Consider the following 16,811-nt stretch of genomic DNA (forward strand, 5'->3'; position numbering starts at 1 on the left):
CATACCATCTCGTGGGGACTCCATCTGTTGTTGCTCCACGCCCTGACCTTTAGCAGGTATTTGTTAGTCTTGACCCTAACCTTCATTCCACCGACCCCCTGCACAGTCAGTGTTACTTGCCTCCGCTCCAGTTGGAGCCGATCGGCGGCCCGGTTGGTGATATAATTTGTGTCGGAGGCGAGGTCTATGAGGGTTCCCAGGGCATTTCCTGCTTCTGTTTTGACTATCAATGTCATCATTAGTACTGGATGTTCCTCTGGCCCATTCTCCGCGAAGAGACCCCCGCCTTCTGCGCCCGTGCTTAGCGTCATCGAAGCCTTACTGGTGAATGCGTCCTTCGCCCTCCTTTCCTGTTCAGGGTTGAGTCCCAAAGAGTCCAGGAATTCCCGTTGCTTGTCAGAGAACCCTGGGCCTGTCTTCTTCCCCTCACTCCACTTGGGACACAGAAGGTAGTGATGACTCGCCCCTCCTTCATTATGTCCAGTCATTCTGCACAGGTACCGGTTACTACACTCTCCGTCGGCGCCGTGCATGCCCAAACATTTCTGACAGGCTTTGCTTTGCTTTGCTATGGCTCGTTTCTCTGCCAGACTGACACTCTTGAACTTTTGGCAGAAGAATATTTTGCCACCGTGCTGATCGCTTCCACAGATGTCACACTCTTCTCTTCTTTCCGAGTTCCTGCCCGTGACTCTGGTTTCACCTCGATGTTCCTCCTCTTCTTCATCTACCGGTGAGTCTTTAACGATGAATTGAGAATCAAGGACCCCAATTGAAATAAGCCAGTGGCTTTCTTGGGTTTTTATCCTGTTAGTTGACCTTGTATGTAATATGTACTGTCATGTACCTACTTCTGCAAATCTTCTAATAAAGTTTTCAATCAATCAAAAAAAGTCTCTCTCCGTGGCCCTCGTGAATGCCCTCTTCTCCCATCTGACTGGCCTCTCCGGTGTTCCCCCAGAGGTCTCCGTGGAGCCTCGGATTTGCGCCATCCCCTCAAGGATTACTTCCTGCCTTTTCAGAAACAGAAGAGCATCGAACCGCTTGTCTGGGGCGACTTGGTTTTTGGGTTTGGTTACAAAGGTAATCCAGCCTTCCTGCACGCGATCTGGCAGTTGGCTCTCGATGGCCTTAATTACAAGTGGGTTCTTCATAGCGCCCACTTCTCCTAAGTCAGTCAGGTCCATGAGGGCTCTTTCTACTGCCTGAATAAGGTCGATTGCTTTCCTCGGCTGGTTTCCTTTTACCGCTGGCATTCTTTCCAATTCCTCAATAATTTGCAGCGCGATGGTTGCCTTGTCTCCAAACCGATTCTCCAAGGCTTTGAATACGTCTTCCGCTGAGCGGTAACTCGATAGTTTGAGCTCCTCGAAAACCCTTCGGTCTATGCTCTCTAGGAGGTGGAGTTTCTTCACCTCTGGCGACCCCGATGGGTCTCCCTGCTGCTGCAGGCTTTCCCAATCTTTCCGCCAGCGATGAAAATCTCTCATACACCCGCTGAACACGGGCAGCCTTGTTGGAGGGAGTTTGATCTTGGAGATGGCTCCAGTGCGGTTGCCTCCATATGTGGCGCTCTCCAGCCCTGCCTCCCGGGCTTGTTCCCATGCTTCCCGCTGAGCCTCCAGTAGTTTGGCGCGCTCTTGAGCGGCTATTTCTGCTGCCTTCAACTCAATCACGGCCGCCTTCTGCCTTGCCTCAGCGATCTCTTCTTCGGCCCCCAATTTCACCGTCGCTGTCTCCTTCTCAAACTCGGCCACGCTATCAGCTGACTTCAGTCTTGCCTCAGCGGCTTTCCTTTCCAGCTTGGCAATAGCTTCTTTATTTTCTCTATTTGTCGCTCGATCTTTGGCCTCTTCTTCGGCGAGAGCGTCGGCCCTTTTCCTCTCATCTTCGGCGAGAGCGTCGGCCCTTTTCCTCTCATCTTCGGCGAGAGCGTCGGCCCTTTTCCTCTCATCTTCGGCGAGAGCGTCGGCCCTTTCTCTATTTGTCGCACGATCTTTGGCCTCTTCTTCGGCGAGAACGTCGGCCCTTTTCCTCTCATCTTCGGCGAGAGCGCCGGCCCTTTTCCTCTCATCTTCGGCGAGAGCGTCGGCCCTTTTCCTCTCATCTTCGGCGAGAGCGTCGGCCCTTTTCCTCTCATCTTCGGCGAGAGCGTCGGTGGCCATTTGCTTTGCTGTGGCGGCCTTGTCGGCCATTTTGTCAGTATTCTCCTTCTCAATTCTTCCAAATTCAGTCACATACTTTTCCCAAAGTTCATCCCTTTTGTCCTCCAGCTCCTCTAGTGACTTTCTCGTGTTGCACGCCTCAACTACAGGGATCCACTCCCCCCAGCTTGATAGCAGACTTCGCGCTTTGATGATGAGGTTCTCTGTGAGTGTGCTTCGTTCTTTACAAACGTCGTGGGTTGCCTCTTCTAGACTGATCCTCTTCGCGCCTTCGTGACTCCGTTCTGCTCGTCTAATTGTGGATGAAAGTTCGATTACCGCGAACGTCGTCCACATGTTGGCCTTTAAGACGTGGCCGACCTGTTCAACCTTCTGAGCTCTCTCCTCAGCGGCATTGGTGATGTCTTGAAGAAGCTGACTGTTACCTGTCTCATGTTCCTGACTTGTTTTGGCCTGCAAACCTTCCTCATAATTGTCGTCTGCAGAGTTTAGGTCTTTCGCGTTTGACAGGAGCGCTATCCACTCGCGTTTCATGTCATCTTCGCCCATCAATGCCACTGACCTGATGATATGGCGATATCCTCTCTCAAAAGTGACTGCCAACTTTTCCCTTTCGATCTTTAGTGCCTCCATTCTGCCTGTGACTCAGAAATAACTTGTGTGTACCTGTTTCGTCTTTCTATCTTATATCTTCAGCCCTCTCTGACTCCCTGAGCTGATTTGCGCTGGTCCCTGCACTTCCTTAACTAGTCTTCGGCAGCGGAACCAGGTTCCCCGTGGGGTCATCCCAGGGATACTGCTAAAAATAAAATAATAAAGTGGGAGAGGATTTTCCTCCCCCCGACGACTTAATACCCAGGTACACACAAACCTATTTTAATGCAAACAGTCAATAGAGTCACAGAGAAGAGTGCTGGGTGTGGGTAGCTCTCTGGGTAGCTGCTATTAGCTCGCAATTCCTTTCTTGGTGGGTCTTGTAGGTTAGCCTAGCTGGCTGTGGATTCTTGCAGTTGGGTTAACCAGTTGAAGCTAGCCTGGATTATTTCACTCCTTGCCTGCCTAGCTAGCTGTAGCTTTGAGTGCTATAAGCTCTACCGCGTGCCTGCTGCGTTATTGCGACAACAGGGCTAACGCTAGCTTAGTTTGCTAATGCTACGCTGGCTAGCAAGTGGCTAGTTAGCTACAGTTGCGAGCGCCACGGCTCCGTTGCCGGCCTAGTTAGCTGTGGCTTTGAGTGCTATAAGCTCTACCGCGTGCCTGCTGCGCTATTGCGACAACAGGGCTAACGCTAGCTTAGTTTGCTAATGCTACGCTGGCTAGCAAGTGGCTAGTTAGCTACAGCCGCGGGCGCCACGGCTCCGTTGCCGGTTGGCGGCTGCGTCACTAACCTGACCAGACTTTAGCTTGCTCTTATCTCCGGTGAATGGATCCTTGTCCTCCCGGAGCTTCTGTTGCGTCCAACCGTGCTTGTTTTTCTTAGCTATCTGACGGTCCGTCCTCCTGCGGTCGTCAGCGGGTGTTTTACAATTGTTCAGCTCTCCCTCTAGTTAGCTGAATGGTGAATCTTCTGCTTGCTCCGGCAGTACGGGTGAAATTATGAGACTTGACACAATTCGATTTGATTTCCTTCTTCCTCTATTAAACAGATTGTAAAACTGACAAAACACATTGATCTATTAGTACATGTAAGTAATTAACAGTGAACGAACTAACAGAAAAGATTTAACAAACTACACAATCATTCAGAGCTCAACTTACCAACTCCCATCTCTCTGTACAACTGACCTCCCGTTTCCCCTGTCACCCAGATCACACTCATTAAGCCCGCCCCCATTTCTATCTAAGCCAATCACAAATCAAACAAATTAAAATAACCCCCAAATGAACTACCCTCCCATGGATTAGCCAAACACTAACACTAACCCTGACCCTAACCCTGACCCTGACCCTGACCCTAACCCTAACACTAACCCTGACCCTAACACTAAGGCCCAATCCCGATTCTCTTTTTTACCACTTCGGCTCGTTTTGGAGTCACTCGTTTTGGAGTCACTCGTTTTGGAGTCACTCATTTTGGAGCCAGAGCCGTAGTGGTTCCCCGGGGGAAATGGGACAACCCTTCATGGGACAACCCTAATACGTCATCCGTAGTGTAATGAATGGGTTAATTCATAGTCAGGACAGCGCATGCGCCTTAGAGAGAGTTCATGATACCACTAGGTGACTGACAGGTGTTGAGAGAACCGAAGTTATACCTTTGTTGTTATACCTTTGTTGAACCCAGACTCAAGTGTCTTATTATTCTATGTCCAAGTGACATTACACGTAGTATCGTAGAAAAGCATTGACGCTCGCGATTCATTCACAACTTGATTGAACTTGAACGCTATCAATCGATCAAACAAGTCATCAAATAAAAAAGAATAATGCTTCATTATCATGGGGGAGAGAAGTTCTACCCGGGATTTGTGTCGTATCAACACCATTCAAATGGTTTCAGATTCCCTGTCCTCTCCCCTATCCAGACACGTTTGAATTGTTCTCCTAACCCACGGTAAACCACAGCTATTAACCCGCAAAGGGTGCCTCCGGGCACCGTGTTTGTCCGTGAATAACACCGGCTATGAAGGTGGTACAAACACAATACGGTCATTTTGAGCCATCAACCAACCCGCTGGCACCCCGGGAAGTTATGTTTCGAACCCGAGAGCATGCATAAATGTCTATCCGGAAAGAGTACACTCTCCTCGGCCGCGGCACGCGCCTCTCCTCGGTAAGGCGGAGGAACGAAAAGCTTACAGCAGGCGGTCTCCCATCCAGGTACTAACACGGCCCAACCCTGCTTGATTTAGGACAACAGTGCAACAACTTCGAGGCTGAACTTTAGTTACATTTACGGCGTCATATGCCATCAAAGGGAAACATGGAAAAATGCATGACTATGATTTAATTTTATGACGTTACGAAATCCGATGTGACAGGAACGCCTATCATGCTGTCAAACACCACAGGTAATAATTTATTTCTAAATAAACATGATTGTACATCTCTGAAATGTGAATCGCGCACCGATTTATTTCTATTGGGAAGGCTGACGCCGGGGCAGCCTGTGACAAACACACTGTCCCAAGTGCGCTGGACTGTGGAACTTTCTATGTTAAGCACCTCGGCATAACAGCGATTTTGTTGTTATGCTTGTTGTAAAGAAAAGGTCTATAATGCATTGAAATAACATTAAACTATATAACCCATCAACAATATTACATAATAAGTTAACAACTGCTCGGATAGGATTGCGGGTTGTTTTGGTTTAATACGTGCCAAACCAAATTCCTAACATGTTTACATGTCATGGCAATAAAAGTCTTCTGATTCTGATTCTGATTCTGATTCTGATTCATAGCTGTAAATAAAACATGTCATGCGCGTCTATCATGCACACATCAGCCTAACGTTAGATGGATAACTTCACATTAAATATGTCTATCATCATCCGCTGTCAAACGCCAAAGGTAATCTTTTATTTCTAAACAGGAATGTACATCTCGATGTGAATCGCGCTCCTTATATTATTATATAATATATTATATTATGGGAAGGCTGTGCTTGACGCTTCAATGGGGCTCTCCTGCATAGGCACAATAGCTGCATAATAGCGATCTTTTTGTGTTATGCTTGTTGTAAGGAAAAGGTCTATGATGCATTGAAATGACATTAAACTAAGATAATACGATGGTTATCATATTTTTTCAAGTCTTTAATTACAAGTAATTCCAGAAAAGGTAAATGACATTTCAGGCTCGCTTCCGTATTACGAGAGCGAAAAGAACATTTCTGTAGATGTTTCGCAATGCATGCCGGAAGGGAGTCTCATGGCTCCGAATCGAACGAGGGTCAAGATTTTCTCCGTTTGGAGCCATGGAAAACCCTAACCCTAACCCTAACCCTAAATGAGTAATGAATTGGGACGCCACTACGGCTACACGTGAACGCGCAAAAGGGAGATTAGGATTGAAAACGGAGCCAGAGTGGTGAATCGGGATTGGGCCTAACACTAACACTAACCCTAACCCTAACCCTGACCCTAACCCTGACCCTGACCCTAACACTAAGGCCCAATCCCGATTCTCTTTTTTACCACTTCAGCTCGTTTTGGAGTCACTCGTTTTGGAGCCATAGCCGTAGTGGTTCCCCTAAGAAATGGGACAACCCTTACTTCTTCTTCTTCTTCTGTTCGAATTTCCGGCAGTGTAGACGCTTTCGCGCATTACTGCCCTCTACAGTTCAGAGTGATACTCCGCTCGGCACTCTATATCCTCTTATAGAGGTCTGTCTTGTGGAGGAAGGACAGGACACTTCTCTTCACAGCATGCTGCTCCTTTCCCCGGCTGAACAGGGACTTGTACTCCACAGTGGGTATCCCAATATTCACGACTGCCTACGTCATCAGCAGTCATTTAAATAGACGCGGTGCGGATGACGCGTTGATAGGATGCGTTCTTCATTGTACATAGGTAAACTCTAGACACTATGCACAAACTCATCAGTAATTATAATCAAGCTGTAATATCTAAGTGTTGACAATTCAGCCAACCTCTCTGTCTCATGATATGCCATGTCCCTCAGCATGTAACTTGACTGGGGGCCAGTGTAGAGACTGGGTCAAGAGATCAGGATATTTAGGACTGACCAGAGTCGGATAACTGGGTTGTCATGACGACCAGCTCCTTTTGGGGATGGCCGTGAATAAACTTGTATCTTAATTGTCTACCATGAGCAATCTCTAATTAATTACTTTGGGATCAACCAATCTTGGCCACCGCCCATCATCAGGGAACCATTTATAACACGCGTTAAGATTTAGCTTGCAAATTCACACCTCACAATGCTTTCTTCAGCTGAACTTACTTCTGTGTGCTCTAAGCATATTTTTTCAACTGTTTATGAGAAATCATGGAAGACCAAGACGTCTTCGACGCACGAGAATACTGATGGAACAGCGTTGGGTATGTACGATCTTTACCGTTTCTTTTTACTTTTTCCTACTGCTTTTATATTCATTCTATGCATGTTTATGTTTTTATATATGTTCTTATTCCTGTTGTAAAGCACTTTGAGCTGCATTTCTTTTATGAACGGTGCTATATAAACAAAGCTTTACTTACTTATTACTTACGATTGACTGCAAAACGTTTTTAACCAAGCAACACAACATGCCTCAACGAGTAACCAACCTTTTACTTTTTATGGAGTTATATCGATTTGTGTGTTGATTGTGTGATAATCTGTGTGCAGTACAATGCGTACACAGCGTAATTACGTGGTAATTAATGCTATCGTGCTATTAAAGTGTTTGTTCCATATGCGTTTGGTTTGGGGGGATGGAGAAATTGCTTGGGGGATGGGGAATGGCGAAATGTCCCGCAGTAAATTCCTTCCTATTCAGACTAAAAGATGTGAACGTATTTCCTTTTACAGACTGGTCATCCTATGAAATACTGCAAGTTGAATCACCACCTGGCCATCCTGCGTGTGTGGTTTAATGTAGAGGCCGAGCTGACACAGGATTTCCGCCTCAGCAGAAGAGCCATGCATGGTCTGCAGATGCTCCTACAGAGAGAACAGGATCATGGCTGGGGAAATCAAATGGAAGTCCTTATTTATGTGTACTGGCTGGCTCATGGACTGTCCTATCTGATTGTATGCAGTGTGTTCAATGTTCCAAAATCCACAATCCACCGCGTCATCCACAGAGTTGCACATTACATGTGGAACAACCTCAAGCGAGCCATCTATCTCCCACAGGCAGGAGAGCTTCATGCTGTTGGGCAAGGATTTGCCCTGCTATCAGGAAGCCCTGCCTTCAACAATGTTGTGGGTGCAATTGATGGCTGCTATATCAGGATCAAACCCCCTCTACTACACCGAATTGACTATTTGAATTATAAAGGATTATTTTCTATAAACATGCAGGCAATTTGTGATTCGAATGGGAAATTCCTTGACATCTTTGTAGGCTACCCGGGGTCGGTTCATGACACGCGCATCATGAAGAACAGTACATTTTACAGGACCAGACAGTACCCTCCCAGGGGTTACATGCTTCTGGGTGATGGTGGCTATCTCTGTTTGGACACACCAATCAGCCTGATCACACCGCACAGGGAACCCATTAATGGAGAAATACAGGGGCACTTCAATTATTCTCATTCCAGAGGCCGCAGCATCATAGAAAGGGCTTTTGGAATGATGAAGACAAGATGGAGATCTACCCTGTTCAAAGCCTTGGAGGTTAAACCCACATTTGCACCTGTGGTTGTTGCGTCCTGTGCCTTTTTGCACAATGTGTGTCTCGATAATGGGGACATGCTGGAGCTAGATCCAGATGCACAGGACATGTTTGACCCCCAACCTCCCGGTGAGCCCCTAGCAGCTAACGAGACATCTGGGAATGCTACAAGGGACAGACTGGCTGCCTTGGTTTCGGGCCATGTGCAAGCACCATAGTAGAATGCTGTTTGTGACCCAGAAATGTAGAATTGTATATAGTTCATATGTTGTTGCCATGTTGATACCATTTACAGCCATTTTAGGCTTGTTCTAATTTGTCAGATGCTGCAGAAGCAGAAGTCTTTGATTTCTTCATATAAAACATTTCTTTACTAAAATATCTGTCTTAGAATTTTGGATTTTTACTGTTTAGTTGTCTTGGGAACGTAGCTACTAACTAGCTACATGGAAAAATTTGGTTTTATTATATAACACAATCTATTATTCATGCTCACAATGAATCTACCAACAATTAGTTCGAAACAAACACTTTAATAAAATTAAGAGTAACAGTAAAACATAAATACAAAAATATACAGACGAATAGCACAAACTGAAACAGAACTGTAAACAACTTGGGGCCTATTCCATCAACTTTGCTAAAGGAAAATCCAGGAAATAAGGACTTTCCTTTAGCAAAGTTGATTTTATCGGGTATTTTATCAACTAATTGTTTAAAAAGGGAGAGGAATTATTTAGTATTTGCGTCATTTGTTGCGTGACGCTGTTGTTCTCGCTCCATATCCCTCTCTATGAGGGTCTGCAAGCTGGCCTTCCTCTTCTTCCTCCGCGGTGTTTGAGGGCTGGCTGGGGCGGAGGTGGAGGCTGAGGCTGAGGCTCTGGCTCTGGCTCTGGTTCCGGCGGGGGCTGAAGCGGGAGAGGCTGGGGCGGGGGCGGAGGCTGAGGCGGAGGGAGAGGCTGGGGCGGAGGGAGAGGCTGGGGCGGGGGCGGAGGCTGAGGTGGAGGGAGAGGCTGGGGCGGAGGCTGAGGCGGAGGGAGAGGCTGAGGTGGGGTTGGGCGTTTCCTGAAAGAAAAAAAACAACAAATGAGAAGGAAATACATGCCAGAAATTGATGAATTACTGTTGCATTACTTGGTAAATGTGATTGTATCTAATCTTCAAACCTTACCTTGAGACCAGTCTCCAATGAACTGACCACCACAGGCGGTTCAATTGATGGCCTAGCACCCAGCACATCGTGCATATTCAAGAAATACTGCCAGTTGGCAGCAGTAATTTCTCCCGCCTCAGTCCCAGACCCCGTTTTGGGAGTTTTCAACTCCTGCAATAAACACACATACATAAACACACACAATGTTAATAATGACAAGAATTACAAATAATGCTTTTATGCCTTTCTTACAGTCCACCTTCAGTATTCGTGATGGAAAAAAGGTTAAAGAGTACATCTAACCACATTGCTCTCTGGTTACCCTATATTTTTTCTTTAGATTTTCCCATTTCTTGGATGCCTGCTGGGCGTTCATTATCCCCTCCAGGCCGACTTCTTTAATAAATGTCCTGTATCATAACAATAATAAAAAATAATGTAACAGAATGTAAAAAAATAAAAAAAATAAACATAGACGGTTGTATGCAGTAAAGCAACTTTAAAACAAATGACTCACTCCCAGAGGGATTTTGCCGCTGATTTATTTTTCAGGAATTTCCCTTCGTTCTCACTGCGGTAGGTAATTAACTGCCTGGTTTGCTCAGGTGTCCCTAATGACAGAACATAGTTGTATCATTGTTCAGAATCAAAAGAAAGCAATTCTGGAATTTTTATTAAATGTCGGTAGTCGTATATAGTTACATTTTGGCATCAAGATGTCAAGCACAAATCAGCCATAACACAATAATCCATCATCAGCATACTAGCATTACAATATAAAACTAATATAAACTAGACATAAAACTAGACATTACAAAACGATGGTCATAACGTTTTATAAACTTCATTAACGAAGTAAATACTTACATTTGTGGTACTCTTTCTTTGGGATTGCCATCTCTCTTCTCTCTTCAGTAACTCTCTCTGCCATCTTCTCTTATCTCTCGCCGTTATTGGATTAGTGGTATGGTCGTTTTTATACATGATACGCAAGGCATTATGGCATAAGGAGCCAATTAACCAACGGGTGCCATGATGGCAGTCTGCACTGGAGCGGTAAAACCAATTAAACAACTTGTAGCTAAATTGTAGTTAAATGTCGGGTGTCATATGTTATCAGACATGAAGGAAATATGTCAATATGTGCGCCTGTCATGCCACGTTAGACACAGCACATCATAATACTAGTGTTTTTTTTATGCTTGTTATAAAGAAAAGGTGTATAATGCATTGAAATGACATTAAATTATATAACCCATCAACAATATTACATAATAACAACTGCTCGGATTAGATTGCCGATTGTTTTGGTATAATAACAACCATAGTGTCATATACCACCAAGGGGGGGGGGGGGGGGGGGGGATTCACGCCTATCATGCTTGTCAAACACCACAGGTAATAATTTATTTCTAAATAAACATGATTGTACATCTCTGAAATGTGAATCGCGCACCGATGTATTTCTTTTTTTTTTATAACATTTTTTATTCCAGTATAGTGTAGATGTCATGTACATTGAAAAAGGCATGAATATTTTCTGTTTTTCTCCCTGCCCTCCACCCACCCCTCCCTCTCAAACATGTCTGCATACATATATATATATATATATATATATATATATATATATATATATATATATGGCTAGATGGACAAATCTATATATATATATATATAGATTTGTCCATCTAGCCACACACACATATAAACAAGTTACCAATTTTACCAACAATTTAGTGAGTAGATAAAAAAAACTAATATCTGTATGGTAGTAAAAAACATAAAAAAAACGTTAAGTAAAGAAATAGATTAAAAAAATATATATATAAGAAATTATATATTTTAAAAATATATTCATACATACATACATACATGTATACATACATACATATACACGAAAACATAATAATAATAAAATGTAGAAAAAATTGGGGGGGAAATAATATCATAAGGAATTCTGCTAGGTTGTATAAATGATGTAGTAGGAGATTGCTGCTTACATAGTCATATTCAGGCGTCAGATAATGAGCTACAATATATTCATAGGTACAAGGTACCCCGCCCCAAGGTTCAAGAGGCAGAGGCGAGGCTGCGTCACAGGAGCTTGGTGGGAGTGGTCACACGAGGTCGAGCTGGGCTTGGATCCTTTCCAACTCCCCAAATGAACACCAGGGGGAAGGAAAAGCGCCGCCTTGTTCAGGAGGAGGTGAGAGCAGCAGTGGAGGAGACAAGAACCTGCAAGGCAGTGGGAATAAAGCAACAGGGAGCTTGGACGAGATGGGAGAATGCGATTGAGAGGAAGGTGACCTGGGCTGAGCTTTGGAAAGCCGAGCCTCACCGCATCAAATTCCTCATCCAGGCAGTCTATGATGTGCTTCCAAGCCCGTCAAATCTGCACACATGGGGCATAGCAGAGACACCAGCATGCCAACTGTGTTCCAAGCGAGGAACCCTGGAACACATCCTCAGCTGCTGTACAAGGGCCCTTGGAGATGGACGGTACAGGTGGAGGCATGACCAAGTCCTGAAGACCATTGCTGAAGCCATCAGCGCAGGACTTGTGTGGGCAAAGCAGTTCCGACCCTCCAAGAAAACCATCGCCTTTGTCAGAGCTGGGGAGCAGCCAACCCCTGCCAGGAAAACATCTGCAGGCATCTTGACCTCTGCAAGAGACTGGCAGCTTTTGGTTGACCTTGAACATCAGCTGAAGTTCCCCAGCCACATTGTAGTCACCACCCTGCGACCAGACATTGTTCTCTTGTCTGAGTCCAACAGGCAAGCAGTGCTGCTGGAACTGACAGTCCGTGGGAAGACCGCTTGGAAGAAGCCTTTGAGAAGAAGCTCTCCAAGTACGCGGGACTGGTCAGTGACTGCCAGCAGGCTGGTTGGAGAGCGAGGTGTTTCCCAGTAGAGGTTGGTTGCAGGGGATTTGCAGCCCGTTCCTTGGCCAGAGCCTTCAGCAGTTTGGGCATCGATGGAGGGAGAAAGAGGAGAGCCATCCGCAGTACCACCAATGCGGCAGAGAGAGCCTCTAGATGGCTGTGGCTCAAAAGAGGAGAGCCATGGAGTCATGGTAGCTAGTTAGCCATCTGGACACAAGCTGGGGTCTGATCAGCCCCGGCTGGGTCACCTGGAGGAGGGTGTATGATGTTGAAAGACCCGAAACGCCCGATGATTCCAGGAACATCACTGAAGAGGTGTCCAGAGGCATCAGTAGATGTATGTACACAGCGAACCCCCTGAGTCATCAGTGACAGCCAGGAAAGACTGGATGACAACCATGAAGAGTGTGGTGACTACTGGAGAGTCAGTGACAGCTCCGAGAGACGGCGACCGGGGGCAGAACGGGCTGGCAACCCAATCTGTGTCCTGAGGAGGACCCCAAAAAAGCTACAATGAACTTAATGGAAAAATACCCCCAGGGGTGCCCGAGAGGGGGGGAGGATGAGCACCCCAGTCGGACGGACACAACGGCAACAGACTTAGATAATGGACAAACGACTATGAGCAAGCAGTGTACATGCGGTAAAATCTGCAAGAACATCCATGGCTTAAAGATCCACCGAGCGAGGATGAAATGCCCGTTAGGAGTAGAAGCAACACAACGCACAGGTGTTCAACCTGGTGAGACGCAGGAGGTGCCAGGCCCGGAGTCACCCCATAGTGCCCAGAACCTCCAAGTGTTGCAGTCTAACCCCTCGAGCATCAAGTCCGACCGGAGGCGGATCAAATGGCCAGCAGCTAGCATGACTTCACTGTGGAAGCAGTTCGATGACGATGTCGACCAAATTCTGGAGGTAACGGTGAAGGGCGAGGCTGACAGGAAGCTACAGGCGATGACAACAATCATTGTCAGCATTGCAGCTGAACGGTTCGGCGTGGAGGAGAAGAAAAGCTCCGGAACATCTTACGTAAAGAACCAAAGAGCTGCAAAAATCCATAACATCAGGCAGGAGATGAAAGCGCTGAAGTCCCAGTACAAGGTGGCAGGAGAGGAGGAACGCACTGGCCTGGCCCAGCTAATGTGCATCCTACGGAAAAACATCAGGATTCTCCGCCGGGCTGAGTGGCATCGGAGGCGGCGGCGTGAGAGGGCACGTAAACGTGCTGCATTCATAGCCAACCCCTTCAAGTTCATGAAGGATTTGCTCGGGCAGAAGCGCAGTGGCAAACTGGCCTCCTCGCAGGAAGAGATAGACCATCATCTGAAGCAGACGTACAGCGATCCCGCAAGAGAGCAGGAGTTGGGAGAGTGCAACATCCTCATAGACCCCCCTGAACCGGAAGAGCAATTCGACATGTCGGAGCTGCAGCTGAAGGAAGTCAGGGAGGTTGTCCGCAAAGCAAGGGCAAGCTCTGCTCCAGGACCGAGTGGCACTTCATACAAAGTGTACAAGAACTGTCCCAAACTCCTGCTGCGTCTGTGGAAAATCCTGCGAGTTTTCTGGAGAAGGGGGAGGATACCTGAACAATGGAGAGTGGCTGAAGGGGTTTGGATCCCGAAGGAGGAAAACTCCACTCAGCTAGACCAGTTCCGCATCATCTCCCTGCTGTGTGTTGAGGCAAAGGTTTTCTTCAGCACTGTTTCCAGACGGCTGTGTACCTACCTGGCAAAGAACACCTACATCGATACATCCGTCCAGAAGGGCGGTGTGTCAGGAATGCCAGGTTGTCTGGAGCATACCGGCGTGGTGACACAGCTCATTCGGGAGGCCCGAGAGAACAAAGGCAACCTGTCAGTGTTGTGGCTTGACCTGGCAAATGCATTCGGCTCCATTCCACACAAGCTGGTTCAGTTCACCTTGACGAAGCATCATGTCCCCAGCAGGTGTAGAGACCTCATCGCTGATTACTACAGCAATTTCAGGATGAGGGTCTCTTCAGGAGCAATAACATCCAGTTGGCACAAGGTGGAGATCGGTATCATCACAGGATGCACTATCTCTGTAACACTGTTCTCCCTAGCCATGAACATGCTCACCAAGTCTGCTGAGCCAGAGTGCAGAGGGCCCCGAACGAATTCCGGACAACGGCAACCACCCATCAGGGCATTCATGGATGACCTCACAGTCACGACAGAATCAGTCCCAGGCTGCCGGTGGATTCTGAAGGGACTCGAAAAGCTAGTGGAGTGGGCCCGGATGCGTTTCAAACCCGCCAAATCAAGATCGATGGTGCTGAGGAAAGGGAAAGTGGAGGACAAGTTCCGGTTTACCATCACAGGCACAGCCATCCCAACTATCACAGAGAAGCCAGTCAAGAGCTTGGGCAAGGTTTTTGACTGCTCTCTGAGAGACACAATATCCATCCAGTCGACCTGCACTGAGTTGGATGGCTGGCTGAAATCCGTGGACAAGTCAGGCCTACCCGGGAAGTTTAAAGCCTGGGTTTACCAACATGGCATTCTTCCCAGGATCCTGTGGCCCCTCATTGTCTATGCGGTCCCTATCTCAACAGTGGAGACCTTAGAGAGGAGTGTCAGCAACCACCTCCGGAGATGGCTTGGATTACCAAGGAGTTTGAGCAGCACCGCACTCTATGGGAACACCAACAAACTGCAACTGCCCTTCAAATCCTTGGAGGAGGAATTCAAGGTGACAAGAGCCAGAGAAGTGGTTCAGTACAGGGACTCAAGTGATCCGAAGGTGGCTAATGCAGGGATCCAAGTGAGGACTGGCAGGAAGTGGAGGGCAGAGGAAGCTGTTCAAGAGGCAGAGACGAGGCTGCGTCACAGGGGGAAGGAAAAGCGCCGCCTTGTTCAGGAGGAGGTGAGAGCAGCAGTGGAGGAGACAAGAACCTGCAAGGCAGTGGGAATGAAGCAACAGGGAGCTTGGACGAGATGGGAGAATGCGATTGAGAGGAAGGTGACCTGGGCTGAGCTTTGGAAAGCCGAGCCTCACCGCATCAAATTCCTCATCCAGGCAGTCTATGATGTGCTTCCAAGCCCGTCAAATCTGCACACATGGGGCATAGCAGAGACACCAGCATGCCAACTGTGTTCCAAGCGAGGAACCCTGGAACACATCCTCAGCTGCTGTACAAGGGCCCTTGGAGATGGACGGTACAGGTGGAGGCATGACCAAGTCCTGAAGACCATTGCTGAAGCCATCAGCGCAGGACTTGTGTGGGCAAAGCAGTTCCGACCCTCCAAGAAAACCATCGCCTTTGTCAGAGCTGGGGAGCAGCCAACCCCTGCCAGGAAAACATCTGCAGGCATCTTGACCTCTGCAAGAGACTGGCAGCTTTTGGTTGACCTTGAACATCAGCTGAAGTTCCCCAGCCACATTGTAGTCACCACCCTGCGACCAGACATTGTTCTCTTGTCTGAGTCCACCAGGCAAGCAGTGCTGCTGGAACTGACAGTCCCGTGGGAAGACCGCTTGGAAGAAGCCTTTGAGAGGAAGCTCTCCAAGTACGCGGGACTGGTCAGTGACTGCCAGCAGGCTGGTTGGAGAGCGAGGTGTTTCCCAGTAGAGGTTGGTTGCAGGGGATTTGCAGCCCGTTCCTTGGCCAGAGCCTTCAGCAGTTTGGGCATCGATGGAGAGAGAAAGAGGAGAGCCATCCGCAGTACCACCAATGCGGCAGAGAGAGCCTCTAGATGGCTGTGGCTCAAAAGAGGAGAGCCATGGAGTCATGGTAGCTAGTTAGCCATCTGGACACAAGCTGGGGTCTGATCAGCCCCGGCTGGGTCACCTGGAGGAGGGTGTATGATGTTGAAAGACCCGAAACGCCCGATGATTCCAGGAACATCACTGAAGATGTGTCCAGAGGCATCAGTAGATGTATGTACACAACAGGTAAGTTAGTGTCAGTTTTATTTGGAAACGTCATGGTCTCAGAGGCCAAGGCAGACAACAAAAGCATCAGTTTGTAGGAAGTGCTGTCAGGTTCTAAAAATATGTAATGAACGGTTGCCAGTGCAAGTAGAATTTTTTTGTTGAACCTCTAAGCGTGAACTTAATCTTTTCTAACTTTAGGAAGTGCATTATGTCTGTAAGCCACATCCCAGCTAGCAGGGAATGTTCCCACAACATTGGCTAACATTCCCTACAAGTTCTGCTAATGTTTTAAAGAAAACGTTTTCATCTAATGTTCAAAGAGCATTTTAAGGATGTTTACCATTTCAAATAATGTTCCTATAACGTTAAATGTTAACAAAGTAAGAACGTTTTAGGTGCAACATTCTGAGGATGTTTTGGGGACA

Source organism: Nansenia antarctica (assembly GCF_963989245.1).
Source record: "Nansenia antarctica genome assembly, chromosome: 11".
Classification (NCBI taxonomy): domain Eukaryota; kingdom Metazoa; phylum Chordata; class Actinopteri; order Argentiniformes; family Microstomatidae; genus Nansenia; species Nansenia antarctica.